Below are 10,595 nucleotides of genomic sequence, written 5' to 3'. Positions count from 1 at the left end.
ATTTATTACACATACAGAGAAGTATAAAATATTAAAGAGAATACATGATGGGGATATTTTGAAAACTTATAAATACACCTGAGTTTAATTTAATGCTTACTATATGCCAGGCACTGTGCTCGATGCTAATAGAAATGACTTTATTCAATATTCAAAACAATCCTATGAAGTAGGTATTGGTATTAACTCTTATTTTATGGATAATGAAACTGAGGCTTAGAGAAATTTAGGGATTTATCCAAGATATCACAGCTCGTGAGGGGAGAAACCAAGAAACAAGTGCAGGAATCTAACATCCAGAGCCCTCAAGCTTAACTTCACATTATCTTATCTCATGATTAGAATCTTATATCTGGCCAGAGTTTTAAGATTTTTCAAAACAATTTCTCATATTTATTCATTTGTCTCATGAATGTTTAATGAACATGTAGTAAGTTCCAGACACTGCTAGGTGGAGGGAAAGCAAAAAAATAAAAAAGAGAGAGAGAGAGAAAGAATAAGATACTATCACTCTTAGGCTAGTCCTATAAATAATATATGATTATAAGCCTGCTATAACTTAGAAAGTTTTATCTTAAACAGGGCACCTATGAGACCCATACCAATACTGCACAGTAGGGAGGGACAAGATTATTCCCTTTTTATGCATAAAAAGAAGACTCCAAAGTTAACTATTTTGCCCAATGTCATATAGGAAGTATTTACAGAAGAGGGATAATGTTTTTATTATTTCACAGTAGCTCCTATGTGGCTATTGTTAAACTTTTAAAAAAATAGACCACTTTTCCATGAAACATGCGATAGCAAAAGTCCATTGAGTATAATTTAGCACAAAATGTAGTAATTGGCTTACTATTGTTGTTACATTTCTGCTGAAGAAGGCAAATATTTTCACTCACATTTTCCACAACGCTATATTTACCTTGTTCTTCACCATCATGATTTGCCCCCAACAACAAGACTCCTTCTTGTTTGCAGTTCATAGAGCACTTTCACAGTGGGCCTCCAAGAGCCCATCTCAGTAGGTACCATAATTATGGTCATTTTATAGATAAGGTAATTCTGGTTCTGAAAAGTGAAAAGATTTTCCCAGCGTTCCTCAGCGAGTCATTGTCTTCCCCTCTCTCTACTTCTTAACATACAGGTTTACACATTTGCTAAAAGCTCTAATAATTTTTCACCATGATTACAAAATAAAGAGGTCTCCAGGGTGAAGTGGGTAGGGAGGGGAGAGGCAAATCTTTGTAGTTATGGGATATTTGCAAGTCAGGAGTATACAGATCAAGGCCTCTCTTCCCTTAAAATCCCTATTATAGTACAACTAGGCTAGGGGGAAGAAAGGTTATATTTCATACAAATGGTCTCTAAATATTTATATCAATTTCTCTTAGAGCTTTGCAATTCACTCTTAAAATTCAACACAGAGGAAAATGCAGAAAGGCCAAAAACTCTTGAACGTGATGTGATTTTTCCTTCGTTCGTCATGAGTGAACTCATTTGAATTGAGCATCATCTTTCCTTCAAAAAGCGAAATTCATTATATTACCTTATTTTTTAAAAATCAATAAATCTTATCCTTTGGAAAGCTCCTCTTTAACTCAAGATATAGTTAATGAGATGCGCCAAAGCTGTGTTTGGTTCTAGAAATACAGAGCTGAGTAGGAAGTGTCCCCTGACTTTGTGCAACTTACAGTCTGACAGGCTAACTGGACAATTCATTCATTTATTCAGTAAATACTCTTTAAGTACTTATGAGACTGAGACACTTGGCTAGACTCTGGGTCCTCGGTGGTAATCAAAATGGGTCTGTGCCCTTGTGCAGTTTACAATCCAGCGAGGGAACAAATAAACACAGGATCATTTAAAAATATGATAAAATGTGAGAAAGAGAAAAACAACCCATAACATCCAGGAGCCAACCCTGGCACTGTTACAGGCTGGCCTCCTACTCACAGCTAGTCCTTGATGTTCTTCTGTTTAATGCAGACGACTTCACCGTAACATCTGAACATTAATATTCAACAAAGCCATTCTGTAATCATGATGAATCAAGACAAAGACAAGCCCACTCCATAACCATGTCTGAACACACGGCAAAACATGAACATTATCCAAACTACAAAATGCCAAACATCTCCTATCTATGCTAATATGAGTGACTGCTGCTTCTTTCCCAATTACAACTTTAGCCTTTGGGTATTCTTCCCTCCTTCTAAATAAGACTTTTTAAGATACCAAATCACAGAATGACTACTGCTTCCTGAGGGCATCCAATCCTGAGCAAAGCCAGTCTTCCTTTAATTTCCCCCTAATTAACCTAACAATCCTACCTCCTACAATAAATCCTTTCTAATATCCTTTTACTGAGATGCCCTATGGCTTCCCATGTGTGTTCTCCCTCATGGCAATGAATAATAAACCCAACCTGTTCAACTAAAGTGTTCCTGGTGGTCTTTGGCTGGAGGACATGGACAAATGCAAAACTTAAAAGTAGCAACAGTATCATGCCTATTGCTCAAGCCTTCTTTTCTCCCTTCTCTGTTCACGGGCATTGACAGGGACATGAAGAATAGGAAAGTAGGTGATACTTAATTGTTAAATTAAGGGGTAGGGAATATTTTATGCATTTATTTATTCATTCATTGACTCATATGCTACCTTGTTCCAAAAATAATTTATACTTGCTGATATTATTCAGTGGCTTCAGAGGTATAGAATGAAGGGCAATTGTCTGAGAGCTGTCATATAAAGAAAACACTATGATCAAAGAAACACCTAAAGACAACGGAACCCTCCAATGACACTGATGTTTAACAGACATCCCTTCCCCCACAGCTGAGGCTCCCTCTACCCTTCCCTCAACCAGGTATGACATATTAATCACCTGCTGTCAGGTTCTACCTGACTCCCCGTCCCCATAAGCATCTTATTTCTTTTGCTGGAGACTCTTCATTCCCATTCCCATTCTCAATTGCTATCCTCTATTGATGGAAAAATCAGTCCGGTTTTAGAATCTAAAAACAAATCCCCATTTTTCCCCCTTAGTCTTGAAGAATTTAAGAAGTTCTAGTTCAATCCTCAGATAAATCCAAGTTAAGTCACTCTTGGTCAAACCTAATGATTTTCAAGTGGTGCAGTATTATTCTCATAAAAGGCACTTAAAATATGTGAGGACTTGATTTTTGCTTGTCACCATGCCTGGAGTGGTGCTAGTGGACCAAGGCCCTGCAATGCACCAGACAGTCCCACACAGTGAAGAACTAACCCATCCAAAATGCCAATAGTACTCCTATAGAGAAACATCTCACACATAGACAGAAATAATCCATCACATCCAACCTGCCTACTTCTGCCCATGCCCACACGAGATTTCAGTAATCAATCAGAGCACACTCCACTGAGTTGGATGTGGCCTCAAAATCTTTCTCAACATAGCAATGCAGGTATGCCTTGTCAATCAGATTTGGCATAGAAGACAAAATCTACCAAGAAGCCCTTATCTTTTTCTTTTTAAGACTAAGGAAGCTTCATGGCTCTTGAGATGAAGTCTTCACCTGGCACCTTAGGCCTATTCCATTTCCTATGCCTTGTTGTGATACCTTGGTCATCTGATTGCTCTCCCAGTCCTTCTAGACAAGGGACCTATCAGGGACATGGGCTCTGTGGCTGGGACCCTGCATCACGCCAACAGGTCTCTCTGTAAGTAAACGCCTGCCTGCCAGTACTAGTCTCTGAACAATGCTTGCTCCTAGTGCATGAGTGAGCTACACCCTCTAGTGGGAAAACCACATATAGTATATTGAACTTCTTGGGAAGAATACCCAAAGGAAAATCCAACTCAAAGTGACTAAAGTAAAAAAAAGGGGAGAGGGGATTTCCGGGGTTCTTGTACCTAAAAAGTCCAGAGGGAGCTCTGAATTCAGGCATGGCTAGATCTAGAGTGTCAAAAAATGTTGCCAGAAGTTTTTCTCTCCATGTTTTGGATTCCTCTCTGCTTTCCTTGATGTTGTCTTCATTCTCAGCTGGACCTTGACCACCCCACTCCACCCGCATCTCCGGGGTAGACCCTGCCAGTTCTAGTGTTACAATTTCAATAGAAGAGAGCTTTCCTTTCCCAAAGTTTCCAACAAAAGATTTGAGGCTTCTTAGGCTAGTTGGGATAAGATTCCTACAAACATGCTGAACTCTCATTGAAATGGACTGAATTACAAGGAACTGCAGGAGCCAGAAGAGAGGCAGCCCTACTATATGGACTAGAAAAAGACAAAGAATTGTTCCCCAAAGGAATATTGAGGCACTATTGCCAGGAGAAATGAATACAAGTCAAGCAAAAACAACAGGTGCTTTGACATTACCCTTTCTGGAGGCCATCTTTGCTTCCTCTGAATCTGAGGTTGTCCTCAGGCTTGCCCAAAGCTTAATCCCCTGTCATTTTTCCTGCCTTTACTACAGTTAACTCTATAGCCTGTTTATATCACAATAAATTACAATACTCCCAGGAGCTGAAACACTACTATCTTGGTAGAAAGCACGGAAATATCACCCAGAGATCTAAGCCTCCTGGAAAACACACTTTCATACCCAGACAAAATGACTCGACTTCCTATTCTACAAACTGTGGGAAGTCTGGTGTCCTCCCAGTTTCAGAGGACCCCAGGGCGTTTATGTTCTCACGGTTACTACTTGTTCTGTATCCCTAATTTTGCAGAGTGCTCCATCAGCCCCTCATTTCATCTTCTGATACCTATGCCTCACACTCCACCACTTTGGTGCATGTTAGACTCTCCCCATCTTCCTTCATTCCTCAAGTACTTTTAAGGCTACTCAGGGTAACAAATGTTTTCTGAAGGTTTGGGGTAATAGACGAGGATAATAGCTAACACAGCATAGGAAATATGTCAGAATTCTTTTGGTTAAGAGTGATGAAAATCCAACTGAAACTTGGCTTAGGCCAAATTAGAACTATGTGAGTTTGTGCAATTAGGAGGATCCAGGGTGGGTCTTAATCCAAGTACAGCAGCATCCAGACTTGAGCAATACTGGGAGTCTTACTTTCCACCTCTGCTCTCTAGTAGTCTATGAATTTCTTTAAATGCTGGTTTCACCATCTCCCTTACAGATACCATCTACATGATGAGATAAAGGCTGCTATCACCCTAGTCATTTGTCCTTACAGCTCATGAGCCAAAAGAAAAGGGTTGGAGGTGGGAAGAAGTGAATCCCGGGGCCCAGCCAAACATCCCTCCAATCAATATGCAACTGCATTCCCCAGATATGGAAAACAGAATCTTTTTTTAAGTGATTAAGTGTCTTATAATCCACCAAAAGATTAAATTTAAGCATAGAAATAAGGATTAAATCACATCTATATTATTATTTTGTGTTAAAAAACAGTCTATACATAATTGTAATTGAAAATATTTTCCATATTTTAAGAAAATATAGCATATTAAAGAATATGATGGATGAATCTTATCATTCTAATTTTAAATTTTTAATTGAGTATTGATTTAAACTTAGAATTTTAAGTTGAAGGAATAAGAATGTTATTGACTGTAAATATTATTGTCATTTTGAGAAGTTGTCATTTGCCATATTTATACATTTAATTGAATAGACTTATAACATTTACTTATTTGGGAAGGTTTTGTTTGTGAAACAATTGATGTGCTTAAAAGGAAAAATAGAGTATATTGGATTTATCCATTCATTCACTAATTCCTTCATTCAACAAAACTTAACTATGTACCTATCTGTTTATATTTGAGAAATTGATTCACCTTTATGTTATTTGATTGTCTGTCTCCCCTTACCAAACTTAGGGTAGAAACATATCCACTCCTCATCACAATTGTTTCCTTGCACCTAGTCCAATGCTTGGCCCCAGAGCAAGCACTCGGGAAATATTTGTTGACTGAATGAATCAACCACATAAGGCTCAAAAGGCAACCAGCTTTTGAAAACTACAACTGTCTTCTCCTTTTTACTTTTGGAATTTAAGGACCATCAGTTTCTGTCCCAGTACTGGGCTCACCCACATGGGCCCGGTTCACCAGCATCTTCCATTTCTTTCCTTGTAACAGCTGAATGAGGTTGATTCACCTTCTGCCTATAGGGGGGCATCTTATTCACTCAGCCAAGGGCAGGAGAGTCATAGGAAATGTGAGGGGAAACAGTGAGTCCTGTTGGCAGCTGGGACATGCTGTGTGACGGGAAATGAGATTGAAATGGTTGGCTGCAACCAATGCACATTGGGCCTTGGAAGTTAGATTAACAAAATACGAATGTAGGCTTTAAGATTTAAAGTTTAAGCAGAAAGAAGCCATTGACACAATCCTCAGGATGCTTTGGAAAATTAATCAGATTGTCATTTGGGAGAATAATTACAAGAATGTAAAATTTAGTAATTAAAAATGTGGGTTTTGAAGTCAAATAGTTCAAATTTCACAATGATTCTCTGCAATTTATTAGCGGTGTGACCTTTAGCAAAATATATAGCCTCTCTTAACCTGAGTTGCATTACCTAGAAAATGGGACAAGCAATACTTACCTCACAGAGTTCATAGGGATTAAATTTGATGATGTTTTTAAAATGATTGGTAGAGTGACATTCTGAATAAAAGCATGCAAACAAATAAACACAACAAAAATAAGAATTTGCGTGGGAGAGGCTAGAGCCAGGATAATGAGACAGAGAGACACAATTAAGAAGTGGTGACACAGAAGCCCATGGCAGGAAGAAAAGTGAGTTGAAGAGGGTGTTTGCAATTATTTCAAGTGTAGCTGCATACAGCCTGGACTCATTCAGTGCCTCCTGTGCTGCTCGGGCAGCAGCCTGGCATTCCACTGTGCCAGGATTTTCCAAATTTCACTGACGTGTTCTTTGTAGGTGATGTCTCCCAGCCTGCCTAGGAGCAGAGACTGTTTCCTAGTCACCTCTGCAGCCCTGGTGTCTGACATATTCCCAGGTCTCATATAGTCTCTTTTAGTAAATGTTGGCTAATGGCAAATAGTTCTTGGCATTTCAAATGATTTTCTTTTCTAAAGAGTAACTTCTTTACTCTCATATCTCTAGAGATCAGGCTAAAAGATCTGCGCTAGATGTAGTGACAGGGAAAACACAATAAGGTTAATTGTTAAAAAGAAAGCTTGTTGAGTTTCCTAAGTTTCATCCTTAATCTTTTCACTTTCTTGTGACATAATCTTGATCTTGTGCAGTATGGTCCAAATTAAAAATGAAAAGCAAAAGGCCTTGTTGCTTACTGCTCACTCAGAGTTCGTGTTTATAAAAGCTTCCCATGCAGGTTTTTCTTTTCTTTTCTTTTTTTTGGCCTAATCTACCACCTTGTGTTGGGTTTTGATACTGCAATTCTCTATGCATATTCCTACATACAACATCCTTTCATAGGATTTCCTTATGTAACTTGAGAAAATTTAAGATGCTGTGAAAGTGAACGTTAGAATATCACATGCTCATAATTCAGCCCTTGCAACTTCAACTAAAGCTGAAAAAAAGGAAGGAAAAGAGGCCTTTGAACAATCAAATAATAGTAAATAACCTTTGTGGAGTTTTTGCTGCATGCCAGGCACAGTTCTAGATAGATTACAAACATTACCTCACAAAAAACAAATGAGAGCAAGAATGTGGAGAAATTGGAACACTTGTGCACTGCTAGTAAGAATGTAAAATGGTGCACAGCTATGGGAAAATTGACAATAGAATTACCATATGATCCTGCAATCTCACTTTTGAGTATATATCCAAAAGAATGGAAAGTTGGATCTAGAAGAGATATTTGCAGACTCATATTCACTGAAGCATTATTCACAATAGCCAAGAGGTGGAAGCAACCCGAATGTCCATCAATGGATGAATGGACAAACAAAATGTGGTGTACACATGCAATGGAATATTATTCAGTGGTAAAAAGGAAGGAAATTCTGACACGTGCTACAGCATGGATGAACCTTGAAGACATTACACTAAGTGAAAGAAGCCCGACACAGAAGGACAAACATGCATGATTCCACTTATATGAGGTACCTAGAGACAGAAAGTAGAATGGTGGTTGCCAGGGGCTGGGGATGTCGAGAATAGGACTTGTTGTTTAGTGGGTATAGAGTTTCATTTTGGAAAAATGAAAAAGTTCTGAAGGTGGATGGTGGTGCAGTTGCACAACAATGTAAATATACTTAAGGCCACTGAATTATACACTTAAAATGGGAAATTTTATATTATTAATTTTATATTATATTATTTATTGTGGTAAATTTTACAAAAATTTTCAAAAATCATGTAGAGAATCATTCATGCGTAGACTCCTTCGATTAAGAGGTGGAGTCTTATTCTTCTCCTCTTGAATCTGGGCTGGCTTAGTGGTTTCCCTGACCAACAGAATGTGACAGAAATAACCTCTGGGACTTCCCAGGCTAAATCATAAGAAGTCCTGTCCTGTAGCTTCCTCCTGTACTGCTTGGAACAGCTTGCTGTGTGTGCTCTATCGCTGAGTGCTCCCTATCAGAGCCCAAGTGCCTTGTTGTGAGAAATCCAAACCAGAGAAGGAGGCCATATGTAGGCACTCTGATGGATAGCTCTAGCTGAGCCCCTAGAGGGCTTCCAGGCTGAATTGCCAACAATGTAATATCCATCTGAGCGTGAAGTTTAGTAAAGTCTCAGCTGACATCTGATTGCAAATGCATAAGAGACCCCAAGCTAGAACTGCTCAGCTGAGCCCAGTCAACCCATACAATCACGATAGATCATAACAAATTGTTGTATTATGCCACTCAATTCTGCAGTGGTTTGTTATGTAGGTACCATAATGATGTTCATTTTTACTTGATAAACTTGAGGCTTAGAGGTGAACTGCTTGCCCGTGGTCTCTCTGCCAGTAAGTGGAGGAACTCACACTTGAACCAGATCTTTCTGGTTCTAAAGCCTACATTGCTGATCACTAAATACACAGTTTCTCAGTCAAAATAGCTGCAGTAGAATTTTTTTCTTAAAAAGCCTGTATTTAAATTTATAGTTGAGTTCTCCCACATTACTCAACTCCAAGGATAATGTGAATGACCCCAGTGTGCATGGCACCCCTTGTAGTTGTGCATTGCACAGGCTCCATAGCCACAGAAGTGGCCCCAACAAACCCCAACCCCTATCCTCAACCAGAGCCTCTTTTCTTAAATGTCAGACCTTCTAACAAAAGGAGTATCTGTTGTCTAAGGACCTAAGAAGTTTCAAGGGAGAATAGAGGCTGGTGCTAGAACTTATGAGAGTATGAGAAGTGAGAAGTATTTTAAAATCTAATTAGAAAGTGGAGATTAAGAATTTAGAAAAAAATCTCACAGTGGTTCAGGGCCATTTAGTGTAGGGCAAATTTCTCTGTAGAGCTCAAAGTCCCCCAACAATGCCACTGTATGAGTATGGAACACTAACTCAGGACCCTAACAAAAACCCACATCACCAGCAAAGAAAAAAATCTTGGAGATGAAGGGATGCACATTACATATTCTACCTCAAAATGTTAAAACTAAACTAGTTTTACGTGTTGTTATACACAGCTGGCACTCATAGCACTCAGAAAATATCTCTGTTTAGCATTTATTACAATGATTTGTAGGTATGCTTTTGTTTCCCTTTCTAAACTTGAAGTAGGAAACATATCTTATTTGTGAGTATTTCTAGCCCCACCATAGTGCTTTTTACCAAAAGAGGAATACTAATCAAAAGAAGGAATATATTCAATTAAAGATTCAAACCGATTGCACTGAAATAAACCTTATCGAATGCCTTCTATCTATGTCAGGCTCAGTGCTAGACACTTTCCCATACAATTCCTATTTGTTCTTCAGAACAGTCCAGGAAACAGGAAAAGCCCAGGTTTTACTGTTTCATTTATTTAAGTTCAAATATGAAAGAAACTGACAGAAGCAAGTAACATGGGAATAGGATTTTATCTTCCCTTACAGGAAGAATGTAATATGAAAGCTGGGATTAAGATGAATAGTACATAAATATGATGAGGCTTTGTTTTGTTATTGTTGTCTCGTCTTTCTTCCCAGAGCCCCAGATCAAGAAACATGGTTTGACATATGGAATGAGATAGCTAGAACTGCGACTGCCTAAGACAAGCTGAAACGTACAGCACCAAACCACAGGGGAGGAGAGAAAAACCGATAGGTTTGGTATCAATCAAGAAAAGAATAGGAAGGACCAGGGGAACCCCTAAGCCATCTTCATTCCTTTCTCCAGCAGAATCGTCTAGTCACTCCTATGTCTTGTCAAATCGTGTCTCATATAGCTTGAGTGCACACTAACTTTCCTAAGGGGTATTTGTATCTATTTTAATCCAGGTATTTTAGCCCGTTCTACATACATGTATGTAGAGGCAAAAAGGCGGGATTTGAAGGGTAAAAACCTGTTTCAGTCCAGTTGTGTGACATTGAGCAAGTCAATTATGCTCTCTGAAGATAATTTTTATCCATTAACAACAACAACAGCACGATTAAGGTGATTCCTGCCCATATGTCAGAGTGCTAGGTAGTTTTTAATGAGACACCGATGTGAAAGCCCTTTGGAAACTGTAAAATACCGT

The sequence above is a fragment of the Ceratotherium simum genome, chromosome 4, assembly GCF_057802395.1.
Source record: "Ceratotherium simum simum isolate JZ-2026a chromosome 4, ASM5780239v1, whole genome shotgun sequence".
NCBI classification, from domain to species: Eukaryota; Metazoa; Chordata; class Mammalia; order Perissodactyla; family Rhinocerotidae; genus Ceratotherium; species Ceratotherium simum.
The sequence above is the reverse complement of the archived record's forward strand: the minus strand, read 5'-3'. Positions refer to the sequence as shown.